At 39.9% G+C, this 15,787-nt stretch overlaps 1 protein-coding gene across 1 annotated transcript in view; it reads left to right on the forward strand.

Moving 5' to 3' along the window:
• LOC125397498 (EGF-like and EMI domain-containing protein 1) overlaps nucleotides 1-15,787 on the forward strand; it is a 660,639-nt gene that overhangs the window by 581,491 nt on the left and 63,361 nt on the right. The window lies entirely within an intron of this gene.

A 15,787-nucleotide genomic window follows, 5' to 3' on the forward strand; every position in this document is an offset into this window, starting at 1 on the left:
TTGATAGCTATCTAAAGGCTTTATCTCCCGCACTGCTGCCCAGTATACTGCGAGAGACTAGGTGACTAACTGTCATTGAAACATTCCCAGGATTTGGTAACTTTAAAGGATGGTTTATTCTTTTTCTTCGTTCTGTGGGCCGAAGAGGCTGCTCTACTCTGGGTCACTGGTGTCACTCAGCTCTTTCAGCAAGAGATGTCATTTGCCTGGGGTTGGTTGAGCATCTCTGCTTTCAGTTCTATACGTTTCTGCGTGCCGTGCCTCAAGATCTGCCGTGGTTCCACAGCACAGCAGTGTCAGATAGCTTTCCAAGAAGAAGTCTCCAGAATTAACAAGAGTGGGCCAAAATCTCATCTCAGAAGACAGCCAATGTCATTTCTACCTCTTCCTGTTGGTTATGATGCACCCCAAGGCGAGCCACATTTGGTGAGATAGACAAAAAGATTCGACTCTCTGTTTGGAAGAGTTGCAAAATCTCACTGCCAAAGACCTGCAAGGCAGGAGATACAGTTACTGCCACTGTGGAAACCAATGTCACACATTGAAAGGTTTTTGGTTTTTTGTTTTTTTTTTTTCGAAAGGCACTTTAAGAGATTTTAGACTAGAATTACCATTTCTGCAGGAATAAAGGAGATTGAAGAGAGCTGAAAAGAAAGGATAAACTAAATTGAAGCTGCCTGAGAAAGCCAGTAGACCACTGCCTCCCTCGTTCCCTGCAGGTGATAGTATTCCCAGAGCCATGGACCAAGCCCCCTTGCACTATCTGCTTGGCTCTGCGCACAGGGAAGCACGGTGGCCTGAGAACCTCTCTCTGTAAAGCTATGGGCGGCTGTGGGTTTTGACTGTCTATTGTTTCCTGAGTGGGGTAGTGATGTGAATTAGCGTCCCATGCTTAGGACTCTGTGGAAATTCCCAAGCAACTGGAAACGAACACCCTGAGGATGGCTTTGAGCAGCAGGCTAATCATCTGGTTATTTGGGGGAATACAGTTGGTCCCCAAGGATAACCCTTAAACAAAAGGGACAGGGCAAGGTCTTTGTCTGGCAAGTTTCGGTTATATTGAGGTAGGTTTTATTTCAAAACCGTCCTCCTAGCACCGTTGACCATTATTTCAATGAAGAAGTTTGCCAGAATAGCATCAAACATTCTAACATACTTGTTTGCTTTAGGGAACGGTGTGGGAGGGGTTGGACTTAAAGGTAAGAATTTACATATTCAAAAGGTAGCTACTTTTTATTTGCTGTTTCCACAGTGAAGTGGCATTTCCCCTCATCTAACTCAACCTTAAATGGAGTAACTGTTAAGCAGAGGGTAATAAAGTTTACACTTTCACTTGCCAGGTGATACACATAGATAGGCGAAAGAAACTCTGTTGAAAAAGACAAGCTCTTTAGTCTTTCAGATACTGATGTTAATAGTCGCATAACAATTCTTTCACACTGGGATTTCAACCTCTAGGAAATGCCTTGTGATCCCCCTATGAAGTGTCTGAAGAAGAGTAATATTGACTTAAATTTTATTAGCTAGCTTATAATTCGTGTATTAAATTAAACAGAGAAAAATACTCCATCACTCTCAAGCGCAGTTGGATTTTACACTGAGACACACAAACACAAATTATATATCCCCTACAATAAAAAGATGGATGAGCTTACAAGAGAGAACTCACAAAGACACTCCACACTTTCTTATCAAAGAGTGCATTTTTTAAAGGTTTCCACTTGAAGAAAAGCATACAGCATTTCTGTAAATACTCGAGGTGGAACTCATGAAACTGTGAATCTTTGCTATTTGGACTAAGGAACTGTCACACTGTTATAGGCTCTCCGGGATAGACCAACACCTCATTTCTTTGTGTCCGCGTGTGTGATGTACGGTGTGAACATATGTCTGTGGGCGCTCGTGGGCCTGTGCACTTTCACGTGGAGGTTGTCAGCAGTGTTGCTCAATTACCCTCTGCTTTATTTTCTGAGCCAGGGTCTCCCACTGAACCTATATCCCATCACTTCAGCTGGGTAGGCTGCTCAGTGACCATCCAAATATCTATCTCTACTGCCACCGTCATTATAATTATAGATCTCTACCACTTTGCTTGACTTAAAAGTAATAGTTCAGACATTTTCTTCTGTAAATAAATGCTGCTCTTTGACAGTTTATACACATATAAAGCATTCTGGTTTCTCTCTTTCTCCCTTCATCTTGTCTTCCACCCTCTGTGCCGTCACTTTTTCCTTATGTTCTTGAGTTTTTGTCTTGTGTTCCACAGAGTTTAACTAAAGTCATCTGTAGGATCATGGATTTAAAACTGTCAACTAGAGACTGGTAGGCTCTGTTAAATATTTTTCTGAACCGACAAACCTCTCCACCAATGCAAATAATCCCAATCAGACCAAATCAGACTGAGTTAAAAAACGCCCGTGTTTAATGGTTGTCAGCACTTCTGGGTCGCTGTGGGGTGGGAACCATGGAGAAAGAAAGAGGAAAAAGGGGAGACCATATGTTCATTCTCTGTGGGGCAGTTTAAATAATCTTTGGAAGTGGTCTTGGCCTTCCTTGGGGCAGGGTCACCGATTGGCAGGCTCTCTTGACCCTCCCTAGGGAGGGGTCACCATTTGTCAGGCTTTCTCAAAGGTGGAGTCTGGACTGAGGCAACTCCCAGGAAGGGAGCTTATGCCAGGAGCTGGGGTGAAGCTCCTTAACTAAACAATCCAGACTCTTTGTATAAAAGGGTGTCAGGGAACCAAGATGATGCTTTTAACTAAACAGGCTCACCCCTGGATACTGACGCTAGGCCTTGCCTCACTCAGAATCTGCTAGTTGTCAGTGGTTCAATAGCAACTAGAAGGGTTCTGTGAGTTCCTTCTCATCTACAGCTGGTTGCTATATGGTCCTGATATGTGTGGGCCCAGTACCAGTGCCCGTAGCTGCTGAGAGTTCATCATTGTCTTGGCCTAATCATGCTTAGATGGCATTGCGCAACCCTTTTCCTTAGTTTTTGGTTATTCTGTTATTTATACCCTTTTCCACAGTGTTCCCTAGGCCTTAGTAGTATGGTATATATGACATATTTAGGGTGTGAGTTCTGGAGATTCAAACTAAGGACCTCTTTACTAGTTACACTCTCTCCCAAAGTCTAATTTGAAACATATTGGTCTCACTTATATAAACCCCATTATTTGGAAAATATACTCTTATCTGAAAATTTTTTTCTTCATGAAAACTTTATTTCAGTGTAAGAAAATCCTCTGGATGATATTGAGTTGGGTTGTGTGCGTGCGCGCATGTTGTATAGGTGTGTGTGTGTGATGAATTGGATTGTGTGTATAATGTGTGTGTATGAATTGGATGTGTGTATAATTGAGTTGGGTTGTGTGTATGTGTGTGTGGTGTTTGTGTGTATTGCAGGGGAAGTATGGCTTATTTGTTTCTTGTTTTGTACCTAGATAGCATGTAGAGGTTGAAATGACAGATCCGCAGCTATAGGCATATATGAAAATGTGATAATAAAACCTACTACTATGAGCAATAAGTATATGCTAATAAAATTTAAATGACTACAAAAATACTTTTTATATCAGTTAAAAAAATAAAGCTGCCTAAGTGAAGGAAGTTTAGAATTGTGCCGGGCCTGTCACTGAATATTCTAAGTTGTCCCAAATTTATGCTTATTAGACCACTATTTCCAGAGCCAAAATACAAAACAAAGATAAACTGTCTAAACTGTCTACTGAGGGACCGTGGTAATTAACTCAATTATATAACAGAGTTGTGACCACTCTGACCATGTTGGGGTTCATGATTTGGATGAATCCATATCTGGGGAGCTGACATTGAATACCACGGATAGAAAATGACTGAAAATTGTACATGTTCCTATTTGTGTGGGGGGGCAACTGGTAGAAAGGCAACACTTGCTGGCTGAAGCTGTGGCCATATCACATGGTAGGATATAAAGGAGTGGTTTTCTCCTTTATCCAGTTGTTGATTTTCTACGTTTACTACTATGTTTTCCTTTAATCATAGGTAGGGTAGTATATGGTATCATCTTTAAACATTCTTTGACTAAATATCTATGCATGATAATTTTCTATTCTTAAAACAACATGTGGTTGCTTAGTAACTCTATTAGATGTAGGAGTCCACTCCTGCAAAGTCAGCTCCGATTCCTGTATGGGGGATTCTCGAGGCCAAAGGAAAGTCAGACAAAAGAAACGGTAGACAGGATAGAATCAGGAGGTCTGTCTGTTCATGCTGAAGCAACCAAAACAGCCCAGAGTTTATTTCAGAACCTGCTTTTATAGAAAAGCAGAACAAAGCACAGCACAGCCGGTCAGTCAGTGTCTAACCACAAGACCATCCCTGTCCTTGACTGAGCAGCCTCCTCTCCATCATGTGCTTGCTACTCAGAAGCAGCCTTACTTTCTATCTTGGGGTTCCTGAGGTTTAATGTCAGCAGTATACTGTCTACTAGATAGAGTGTTCTTTCTCATGGGCTACATCAGAAGTCTCTCACAGCCCTAAAGTTTATTGGAAAAAGCAGAGTAGGCAAGCTTGAACTCAAATGACGAAAAGTCTGAATGGACTCCAGATGGAAACTGAGTCACACATGGGCTCCCACAGTTAGAGCAAAATTTTCACCTTCTTGATGTACTGATTGTTCCTTGTAATTGAGACTCCTTCCCCTTTTTGTCCTGTTGAGTTTAATCCATCAATACACTACCAAAACTGAAAAAAGCACAAGCCTTTAAAAGAAAAAAAAGCTAGTAATATTGCCTCTGAATGGTCCACTTCCCCTTCTTTAGAAATCTTAATAATTTGGTTACTGTATTTCAAATTTCTGCCATGTGTTTTTTGAAACAAACCACATTAGGTTCCCTCAATACTGAAAGGAGATGCCAAGAGAGAAACGAGGGGAGAGATGTAAGGATGAAAATGCACATCCCAAATATACCCATGCTTTGAGCATCGTTTGATGAAGCCCCAGGAAAGCCATCCTGGCCACTGGTCTACTCCTGCACCTGTGGGAAGCTGGTAAATGTTTATTAACGGGATGAATGAGATACTAGAGACCTGAGCTGTGCAGCTTGCAATGCTCTCACTGTGATGACTGCAAACACCAGTGTGATGTCAAATGGCTCTGAAAAATCTCTGGACCTTTGGCAATTGGCAGTTCCAGGCTGTAGCCATGAGGTCAGCACGCCATGGGCTCACAACACTGTGTTCTCCACAGGCTTCCCCACCTTCCTCCTTTCTTCTGCACTGCTTTCCAGAGTGGTTTCTAAACAAACAATCAGTTTGACCTTTTTGGTTTAATTAATCAGCAAATAGTTTTGAACCCGTCTAAAACAAAAAATAGTAAATGAGTGTACAAATGGTTTCAGGGATATGGGGCTGTCCAGGTAGATCGGGGAAGTTCAAGGTGGACTTTGGATGGCTGAGATAAAAATACACTGTGAAATCCTTAAAGAATTAATGAGAACCTTTTTAAAAATTATTATTTGGATGAAATAATTCAAGATTCAACAATGCAAAACAGAAAATATTGTCTTACATGTAAACAGCCTCTTTGGGCTTCTATTCTGGAACTCATGTAGAATTCTAATTTGGAGGGACCTTTTGTTCTCATTATGAGCTGCTTTCCACTAGCTTCTTCCTATCCCAACCAGGGCTGGCATTTTATTACACACTTTTAAAAATATCTTTATTAAAGAAAAAAGTATAGGCATTGAAAGTAGAAGGAAAAAAAGAAATATGAAATAAAACAAAACAGCCTTATGACTAAAAGCATTCAGAACAATTCAGCGTCTTGAGAATCAGCAAATGCAAAGATGTCAGATGCAACCAAATGTTTCTTCCTCCAAAGCGATTGTAGATCTGATTTTTTTTTAAGTTGCTGTAAAATAAATTGTATTTAAATAATACATTTCTCACCCCTCCCTGCGGTGAGATGCATTTCCCTTACCAATCTGGTTCTCAGCAGGTGGTCCAGCCTGATGAAGTATCAGCAAAATGTCAGCTCCCACAGCGAAGTGTGACAGAGGCAACACAGACGCAGTGACAGGCCTTTCCAAAGCTATTGTGCAAATTCAGCTTTAAACTACGGACGGGGTGGACAAGTGATGGCTTTGCTATTCCCTCACGTTCATCTCCCCACGGTCAGAAGGAACAAAAGGATACAGTGCACCCGATGTACAGTCGTGAAGCTCTGCGGTGGTGAGACTGGACTTCTGTGGACTGGATTTCACACCTGCGGTCTAAAGAAGCTAGTACTGACATTAGCTTTCACGTTTTTAAACCTATTCCCTATGAATGGGGCCCTAGTAACTCCCCTACACAGTAACCTTTATAATGTCTGTGGATCGATTAAAAGTAAAAATAAATCTTCTTATTACTTTCTAAACTTCAGTGACCTATTGATCACAGTATCAGTATAAGATGAAGTTGAAACTCTACGGCACTAAAAGTCCATTGTATTCATTAATTTCCCCACCACGAAAACCGAGTGTTTAAAAACTGCAACTGAAGGGAGGAAGACTTTAGTTTTACCCTCAGTTTGAGAGTCCCCCAACCTCTTCACAGTTCTGATAGTGTTTAAAAGTCCAGAGTTCCAAGTCTCTTCAAACCCCCAAATCATACTTTGCTGTGAGCACCTGGTCTCTTGTTTAAGAAGCACAGAATAATGTTCCTGTTTGAAAAGAGAATGATAAAGGTGTGGCAAGTTGGACCAAAAGAAGTCTAAACAAAATAAACCCGTAAGGTCAGGAGGGCAAAAATTAAATTCTGCAATTGCACATTTGGTGCTTTGGGTACATGGCGTCCTGAAGAAAGTTCCAACAGGCTTAAGACGTCCCTACCTCATTGGCAGCACACACAGTTTCTCTTTTGGACAACTGCACTCACCCTGTGTTTCTTGAACTGAGCATCTTGGGGTTCCTATGGCAACTTAGTCTCCACCCTCATAGCATCACATTTAGTTTCTCTAAGGTTTTGCTCTCTTATGACCTACTATGTTTGCTTCATATGTAACTCACTTACTTCAGTCATTCAACCCCCTCTTCCCAAATCTAAACATGGTGTCATTCTTCCTTGCTTTTTTTTCTAATAAATATGTCCTCGTGTGTGTGTGTGTGTGTGTGTGTGTGTGTGTGTGTGTGTGTGTGTGTTAGTGCATGTGTGAGTGTAGTATGAGTATATACGTGCAAGGGTGTGTATCACACAACCCTCTTAAAGTTGGTTCTCTTCCTCCATCTTATGGGATACAGTGATACAACTCAGACTCTTAGGCTGCTATAAAATGCTTTTACCTTGGAGCCATCTTGCTGGCCCCCGTATTTGTAGTTAGAAATCAAGGATTTCATCTTTCACCATAGGTAAAGAAATAAACCATGAGGTCCTTTCTCTTCGTAAGTTATGGCTTATGTGTCTGCTTGTCAATGGTGAGCTCTGTCATTCACTTTCACACCCCAGCTCTGGACTTACCGGGGTGCTCAAGAAAGGTTTTCTAGCTTCAATTAGGCAACGCCCTTGACAGCTCCGTAAAGAAGTTCAGGATTAAAGTTCCATAGAAAGAGTCAACTGAGGGAAAGGAGACATGATAAACACAGAATTAATGGGACTAAGAAGCAACCAGTGACTTGGACTGAATAAACTCTCTACTGAATTGTGAGATCATTAAGATGCAAAAGGAGAGAATTGATAAACAAAAAGTTTAACCAGAACACTTGACCTATGAACAAGAAAACCAAATCTAGTAAGAGATAAGAAACATATCTAAACTTAAGTAATTTATAATTCACTTCCAGATAATAAGTAATAAGCACGGTAGATGGCAATCCACAGATTTATTCAATAAAATAATGTGGATTTATTCAACAAAATAATGTTTAATATTGTAGCCGTATACTCACATTCAAAAATAAATAAATTTTGTTCTATGGAGAGGATTCCATAGAATAACCAACAAATAAAAGAAGTTAGATTTTTCTGTTTGGCGCTCATTTATACACTGCAAAGAGAGATTGACTGACACCTGGGAGTGTCACAGAGTTGTTGGCTATCACAATAACCCATGCTCCACTCAATGATGGATGAATGCTGCTTTTTGTTTGTCTGTCTGCAACATGTTATACGGCCTGAGCTGCTGACTACCACACAAAGCAGCGACAGATCTCAGTGGGACGCCGAGGTCAGCCAGTCCAGCTGGACTCAATCTCCTGCCAGAACCTCTACTTCCGCAGCCCACGGTAAATGCTGTACCTCATCCACTGTAAATAACCTGATTTGCCTCCACCTTCTGCCGATGCTCTATGTTCAAGGTCTTTTTGTTTGCACAGGGTTTCCCAATCAAACTGTATTTAAAATTCCCTGTCCATGGGTAAGTATAGCTGGCTAGCTGCCTCCACTAATCCATGATTATTCCCGAATTGAGTATCTGGCAGAGAACAAAACAAACACTTTTTCCCATGAAGTGAGCCATCCAGAAGTTTTACTCTCTAATACACACACCATTTTCAGGAATCTGGGCACAGAGATTATATTTTCCACAGAGATCATGGACTATGCAGCTGGCAATTTTTATTTACTTAAGACTGAGTATTTTTCTTACATTTCTCTTGTATGTATTTATTCTTGAACTATAATATCCTACTATGAAAATTCAAGGACCAGCTTGACATATAAATTTTTTTAGAAAAATTTATTTTTTATACCACTGTATCTAACTATTGTTCATTTTAGTTTATTTTTTAAAAACAAAACAATTCAAAAGGTTCCTAAGACCATAGATTATACTAGGAATTTTGTTCAGTTCACTGAAGGTTAATGACTAGGCTGGTCATAATACCAATTAAGCCTTATTCTTATCCTCCAATGAGACTTCTTTTACATTTCACTTATTAAGTGCTGTTTGGAATAATAAACAAGGAAAGACATCATCTTACTCTCAAGGAATTCATATACAATTTATTGAGTAAGAATGGTGTGTAAACCAATTATATGTAAGAAAGAAAATATAATGGATGCACAATTGCTGCTGTGTTTTATCTGTCTGGGGTAGCATCCTGAAGGCTTCCTCAATGAGGAAGATTTATCAGTCTAAAGTGGATAAATCAGCTGGATAAATGTTGGATATAGAATTTGCATGTTAGTCAGGGCTCCTAATTATCAGAAGTCCAATGGAATGAACAGATGTAGTCGTGGAGAGAGTAACTGGGTTTGGGTCTGAATGTGATGAGAGAGGAAAGGAAAGAAAAAGGATCAGTTAGCAAAGTGGCAAGATGCTGCATTAGTCAGTTTAGACCTTGGTTTCCTCTTGGGAGTAATAAGCAAAATGGAGGGATTTGTATTAGATGTGTGTGTGGCGAGGGCACAGGCAGGGTATATGATGAGCACATTCCTTCAAGTATGCGTACTCACACGCTCATAGAGCCAGAGGCCAGCATTGGGTGTCTCTCTCCATTGCTCAGCACCTTACTTTTTGAGACAAGGTTTCCCCTTGAACCAAAAGCTCTATGATTGACTAGACTTTTTGGGCAATAAATGTCTGCTTGCCACTGTCGCTTAAGTGTACCATGCCTGACTTTTGGAATGGATGCTGGGGATCTGAACTCAGAGCCTCATGCTCACGAGAACTTGAGTGGCTGAGTCATCATCTCTCCAGCCCGGAGAATCTGTTTAGAGGATGGCTTACATATGAGTTTGGCTGTTGTGTGGCACAGTGTCTTACAAACGCTCTGCCATATTCCCGATTTTCCTGGAATTCCGAATATTGATTCAGAGAGACAGAAAGGCTTTTATTGTCGTCATTAATTTTTTTTGAATATAATCAGTACTACTGCCATGATAAAATTATCGAATATTAACTTAAAAGAATAGCTCTGCCTTATCAAACTTAAATTCTTAAAGTAATTTAATGTTTATTCTCTTGCCTGTTCCATCTCAAGCTCAGCTGTGGAGAAGACAGAAATGCTGGGCTTCCTTTCTTTGTGTCCATCTTGCTTTTACCTTCTACCCTTAGAACCACAACATGGTGGGCACCCATCAATAAAAAATAGACTCCTTTATTGCACAGGTGCTGGAGCATCACCCTGTACTCTCTCATCTTCAAACACAGATATAATATAAGCTTGCAAATCAGTCAGGTTTCTGAAGACCCACACAGAGCTCTGAGAGTGTTTGTTTGAGGCTTCTACAACTGGTTTCACGTGTGAGGAGCTACTTCATGGATATCAGAGGAGGAGAGAGAAATCTCACCTCAACTGAAAAAGTACCACTTAGTGAGCACCTGTAGCTCCAATCCAGACTGTAAGCTCCTTATCCAGGCTATTACACTGGGGCTTTCTGAATCATTGGGTAAGTTGTTTGATTTGACCTATTCATCTTACATATAAAATCTAACCAATAAAGGACCCCTATATTATATAATCAGAGTCTGATGAATACTAACGTGTTAAAATATGTTACACCCTTGGAACAACATGGCATATTAAAAATAATTATAAATCCTAAAACAAATGCCCCCAAAGCTAAGAATGACAAAATGAGGTTGAGAAATTGAGTTGAGGTCTATTGTGTAATTATGGACCCGTGAAAGATTTCATTCTGTGTCTTATTGCCTAACAAAAACTCTTAAATCCTTGCAGTAGTCTTGTGAAGAGGGAACCATTGCTATTATCACTTTCAGGAGGGAAACTGAGGTAGAGAAAAGTAAAGCACCGTGCCCTGAACCACGGTACAAGTGAAAAAGTTAAAGCTTAGCTGTGGGTAGTGTAATACCAATGACGGACTTTGACCACTGTGAAGTGCTGTCTGAGCAATGAGGATTTCCTGAGTAGATGTGGAGATGAACGTTGATGAGGGATTTAAGCAGCACAAGAAACTGAGATGCTGGCACTGTGGACCAATGCTTTAGGCATACGTGCACAGTGTACATAGTTTGAGTTATGATGGGCAGACATGCATGAACAATAACTTCTTGGAAAAAAATCTATCCTTAGAATTCAAAAGAAAATTAAGCATTTAAGTTTAGATATGACTGTTTCCAATTCCTGCTATTATAAGTTGGACAGCAATGAACATGAATGAGCAAGTATCTTTGTAGTAAGATGGAGAGTTCTTTGGGTCTATTCCTAAGAGTGCTATAGCTGGATCTTGTGGTAGTTTTAATCTCTCTCGGGAACCGCCATCGTGACTTCCACAGGGGCTGTACCAGTTTACACTCCCACTAGCAATCAATAAAGGATCTTTTCCCCATGTGCCCACCAGCATGTAGTGTCATTTGCTTTGTTAATCTCGGCCATTCTGAGTGGGTAAGAAGGAATCTCAAAGCAATTTTAGTTTGTGTTTTCTTGGTAGCTAAGGATGTTTCCCATATTTTAAGTGTTTCTCAGCCATTTGTGTTTATTTTTGTGAACTCTGTTTAATTTTATACACTATTTTAATTAGGTTATTTGCTTTCTTCATGTTCAATTTTTTTCAAGTTTTAAATATATATTCTAGATATGAATCCTCTATCAGATATATAATTGGTAAGAATTTTTTCCCATTTTTGTAGGCTGCCACTTTTTTTGAGTGGTGGAGTCTTTCTCTGTAGAGAGCTTTTGGGATTAATTTGGTCCCATTTATTAGTTATTAGTCTTAATATCTGTGTTATTGGCATCCTTTTCAGAATGTTCTTTTCTGTCCAGTGAGTTCAAGGCTGTTCCTTACTTTTCCTTATATCAGGTTCATGGCATCTACATGTATGCTAATGTCCTTGATGCATAGTGAGTTAATTTTTGTGCAGTGTGATAGACATAGATATGTTTTCCTTCTACATGCGGCTGTTGAGTTTAACCAGGACTATTTGTTAAAGACGCTATCTTTTTTCCAGTGTGTTATTTTTACTTCTGTGCCAAAAACTTGATGTTTGTTGATGTGTATAACTGTATTTTGATCTTCAATTCTGTTCCATTGAACAACATGTCTGATTTTTTTAATGACAGTACCTTGCTGTTTTAATCACTATAGCTCTGTAATATAACTTGAAATCGGGGATGGTGGTACCTTCAGTAGTCATGCTATTATTCAGGATGTTTTTTAGCTACTATGGTTTGTATGTATCCATTTGAGTGTGCATAGGCATGTGTGTGTATGTGTGTGTATTTCCATATGAAGTTGAAAGCTGTTTAGTCAAATTCTGTGAAAAAAATATGCCAGAATTTTGATGGGATAAGTTTACACAATAGAATTATATTCTTTAGCTAAAAGAAAATGAAAATTTCTGGCAAATAGATGAAGCTAGAAACAATCGTCCTGAGTGAGGTAAACCCTGACCCTAAAAGACAAATTTTACATGTTTTCTCTTATATGTGGATGTTAGCTTTTAAACTTTAGATATGTGTGCTTCAATCCAAATGACCACAGAGGCTAGGCAGCTAGTAAAGGGCCAGGAGGGAGGAGGAGATGGCCCAAGGAAGAAAAACTAGAATAGAGTATTACACAGAGACGATGCAGAAACTAGAATAGGAGGATTAAATGAGGAGGGGCAGGAGGGGGCAAGGTAAAGCATGGAATATTAGAAAGGATACCTGACTTGGAAAGTCTTTTGAAAAGCCGTATGGAAACCTATTGCTATAGAAGCTTTCTAAAATGTGCATGTGTGTGTGTGTGTGTGTGTGTGTGTGTGTGTGTGTGTGTAATTTAAATGGAGTCACCATGTAAAGGCATAGACAGTGTTTCAACTAGACATCTTATGCCCCCAAGTAAAACCAGGCGCCAGAAATGGGATAGAGGTTTGGTGAGTCCTTGACCAAAGGGATCCCACATCCTCCACCCCCTACCTAATTTCACAGGATATTGCAAAGGCTATTGGTAACTTTCCAAAACCCGAGGGTAAGGCCCTGTTGCTGAAGACAACACTTACTTATGTTATCAAACATGGAGTAATTGAGGTGGTGTTCAACTAGAAGCTTCGCACCTGGAGGATACTTTGCATACTGCGATAAAAGAAAAATAATCACCAATTTCATCCATCTACAAACTCTATAACCTGCAAACGAGACCAGCGTGCAAGATATATTGGTTAATAGTGGCACAGTGTTATAGGAGTAACCAGCTACTTTTTTTGGATTGAAGTCTCACTCCCTGAGTGCTAACAGTGCTAAAGTGGCCAAGAATCTGAGACTGGATTGGTCATTGTCCTACAGGAGACCTAGTACTATCATTCTGCTAAAGGAACATTGCAACAAAAATAGCAATAAAATTACTCCTGATGGCATATTGCTGTACTCACAGAGTAGAGTATCACTCAACCCTTTGAGATAAACCTCTTGCAATAGATAGTAATTAACAAAGAGATCCACAACTGGACAATGAGTAAAGAGTAAGAGACTTTGGAGCACCCAGCCCTAAATGGGATGTCTCCATTAAACATGTGCCCTCAAGGCTAGTGATCTATGTGGAAGAAGAGGCAGAAAGATTTGAAATGCCAGGGATGGTGTTTGACGCCAGTGAAATAGCATCTTCTAGACAAAACAGAACTGATACATATATGAACTCACAGACTGCAAGAGCACACGTAAAATCTGCATAGTTCAAACCTGAGCAAAATCCTAGCACCAAGTCGGGAAGTGGACACGAAGTCCCACCCTTAACTATGAGATGTTTGCAGTTGCTGCCTGCCGTGAAAAGGGGTGATCATTTTCTCCAATGGAGTATCAGGGTCGCTGGGTGTGTTAGACACATTCCAGGGAAGGACTCATATCCAGTAGTAGTTGGCCAGTGTGAAGTGGAACCCATGTTGCTTTTTTAGTTTTCTGTGTGCTCTTTTTTTTCTTATTTTTCCTTTCCTTTCCTTTTTTTCTTCCTTCCTTCCTTTCTTCCTCTTTCTTTCCTTCCTCCTTTCTTTCTTGTCCATTTGATTTACAATTTGGGGGATCTTGTTTCTTGCTGTTGTTTTTTTTTATTTTATTCAGTTTTTAGAGAGATAGGGAACGTGTAGTTCTGCGAGAGGGGAGGTGTACAGGATCCAGAAGGAGCTGGGTGAGAGGAAGAATATGATCATAGTACATTGCCTAAAACAAAAATTTTGGATAAAATTTTACAGAAAGAAGTTTGTATAGGATAACCACTACCATGGAGTCCAATGAGGGACAGATATTGGCCAGGGCATACAGAAGGGGAACCCAGTGAGCAAGACTCAGATTGACTTAGTAAAGGGGAAAAGTCTGACAAATTTAGAGCTAAATGTGGCCTGCAGATGTGAATGATTGACAAATGTTTTTAAAACTGCACAGTTCCACACTTTAAAGGCCAGAATACATGTGAGTACTGATTCCAGTTCCTATGTGGGGATACATCACTATTTTATGAGTTCCTAATTTCTCAGGTGAGGCAGGCACTATGCAGCTGGCTTATATCATGCAGTTCTCTGAGGATTCATCTGGTCAGTCCTTACCTGCTCCTCTCTTGCAGCAGCTGCATGGTCTCAGGAACCTCTGTTTGAGGCACTTGGTTCAGAGCATGCGAAAAAGAAATAGGAATGCTCAGAGAAATGATTCAGAAAAGAATGTCTTTCAAGAGGAAAAGAGGATAATTGTAATCTCATATACTATTTACAAAAGGAAAAGAAGACATAGAGGATTTGGAATGTTGATGATTGTGGAATTCAAGTTGCGATGAAAAAAAAACAAATAAGAAATTAATAAGTTAAAGACAGCACCTGTAGACTAGCCTGTAGCATGACTAATGAAAACCGAGAGACAGATATTGTGATTCAACCGGAAAGATTAGAGAAGCAAAGCAGCCAACCACTAGAGAGTTGTTACCTACCTCGGCAGAATCTTCAGACTGGAAAGAAGAGTGAGTTTCTGTCTCATCTTGCCTTATATTTCTCCCTAGTATTAGAATTAATGGTGTGTACCCCAACACATGACTTCTATGACTAACTAGTGTGGCTGGTAAGACTAAAGGTGTGTGCCACCACTGCCTGACCTGTGTGGCTGACTAGTGTGGCTAGTTTTGCACTCTGATCTTCAGGCAAGCTTTATTTATTGAAACACAAATAATATAGCACTACACTAGCCTTTCAGAAAATATGTCTTAAAGAATGACTGAAACACCCTTTCCCTCTGACAGCAAAAGGCTTAAAATCTTTGCATATGCAAGATGCATTACCCCTCCTGGACATCAGTCAATGCCATTTCTCTGTTGACTAGTTGTTAAGTCTCCTCCCCTTTGGCTCCAGAAGCTGAGGTCCAGCCATCCATAGCAAGAGAGACTCAGAAACCATAAAAGTTACTGCATAAAATCAAGCAAAAATTTGGACATTCTGCTCTGACATAAGATTTGAAAAAAAAAAACCACATTGAAATGTGTTGATAGATAATTCTAGAAGAAACTCTTTAAGCTGAATAAACTTCTTATTATGAAGTTTAGTTTGTCTATACTTATAATACATACCACATTTCATTATATTTTCTAAGTCATACTTTTTTTCATTTATAATGACTCTTCAAACATCTGATCCTGGAGATATTGTGCAACAGTTAAGAGCACTTGCTGCTCTTGTAGAAGACCTGAGTTCATTCCATCCACCCACATCAGGCAGTTCCAACCACATATATGCCCAGCTCCAAGGGATCTGATGCTCTCTTCCAATCTCTGTAGGCATGTGCGTGCACATATAGCCACACACATACGCACAAGATTAAAAATAAAAATAAATCTTTTTTAAAATATAGGAGTGTCTTAAACCTGATAATATGACAACATATAATTGTGTGTCCTTGTGATTTTCTAACATAGTCTA

Source organism: Myodes glareolus, chromosome 20 (genome assembly GCF_982192425.1).
Source record: "Myodes glareolus chromosome 20, mMyoGla1.1, whole genome shotgun sequence".
NCBI lineage: Eukaryota > Metazoa > Chordata > Mammalia > Rodentia > Cricetidae > Myodes > Myodes glareolus.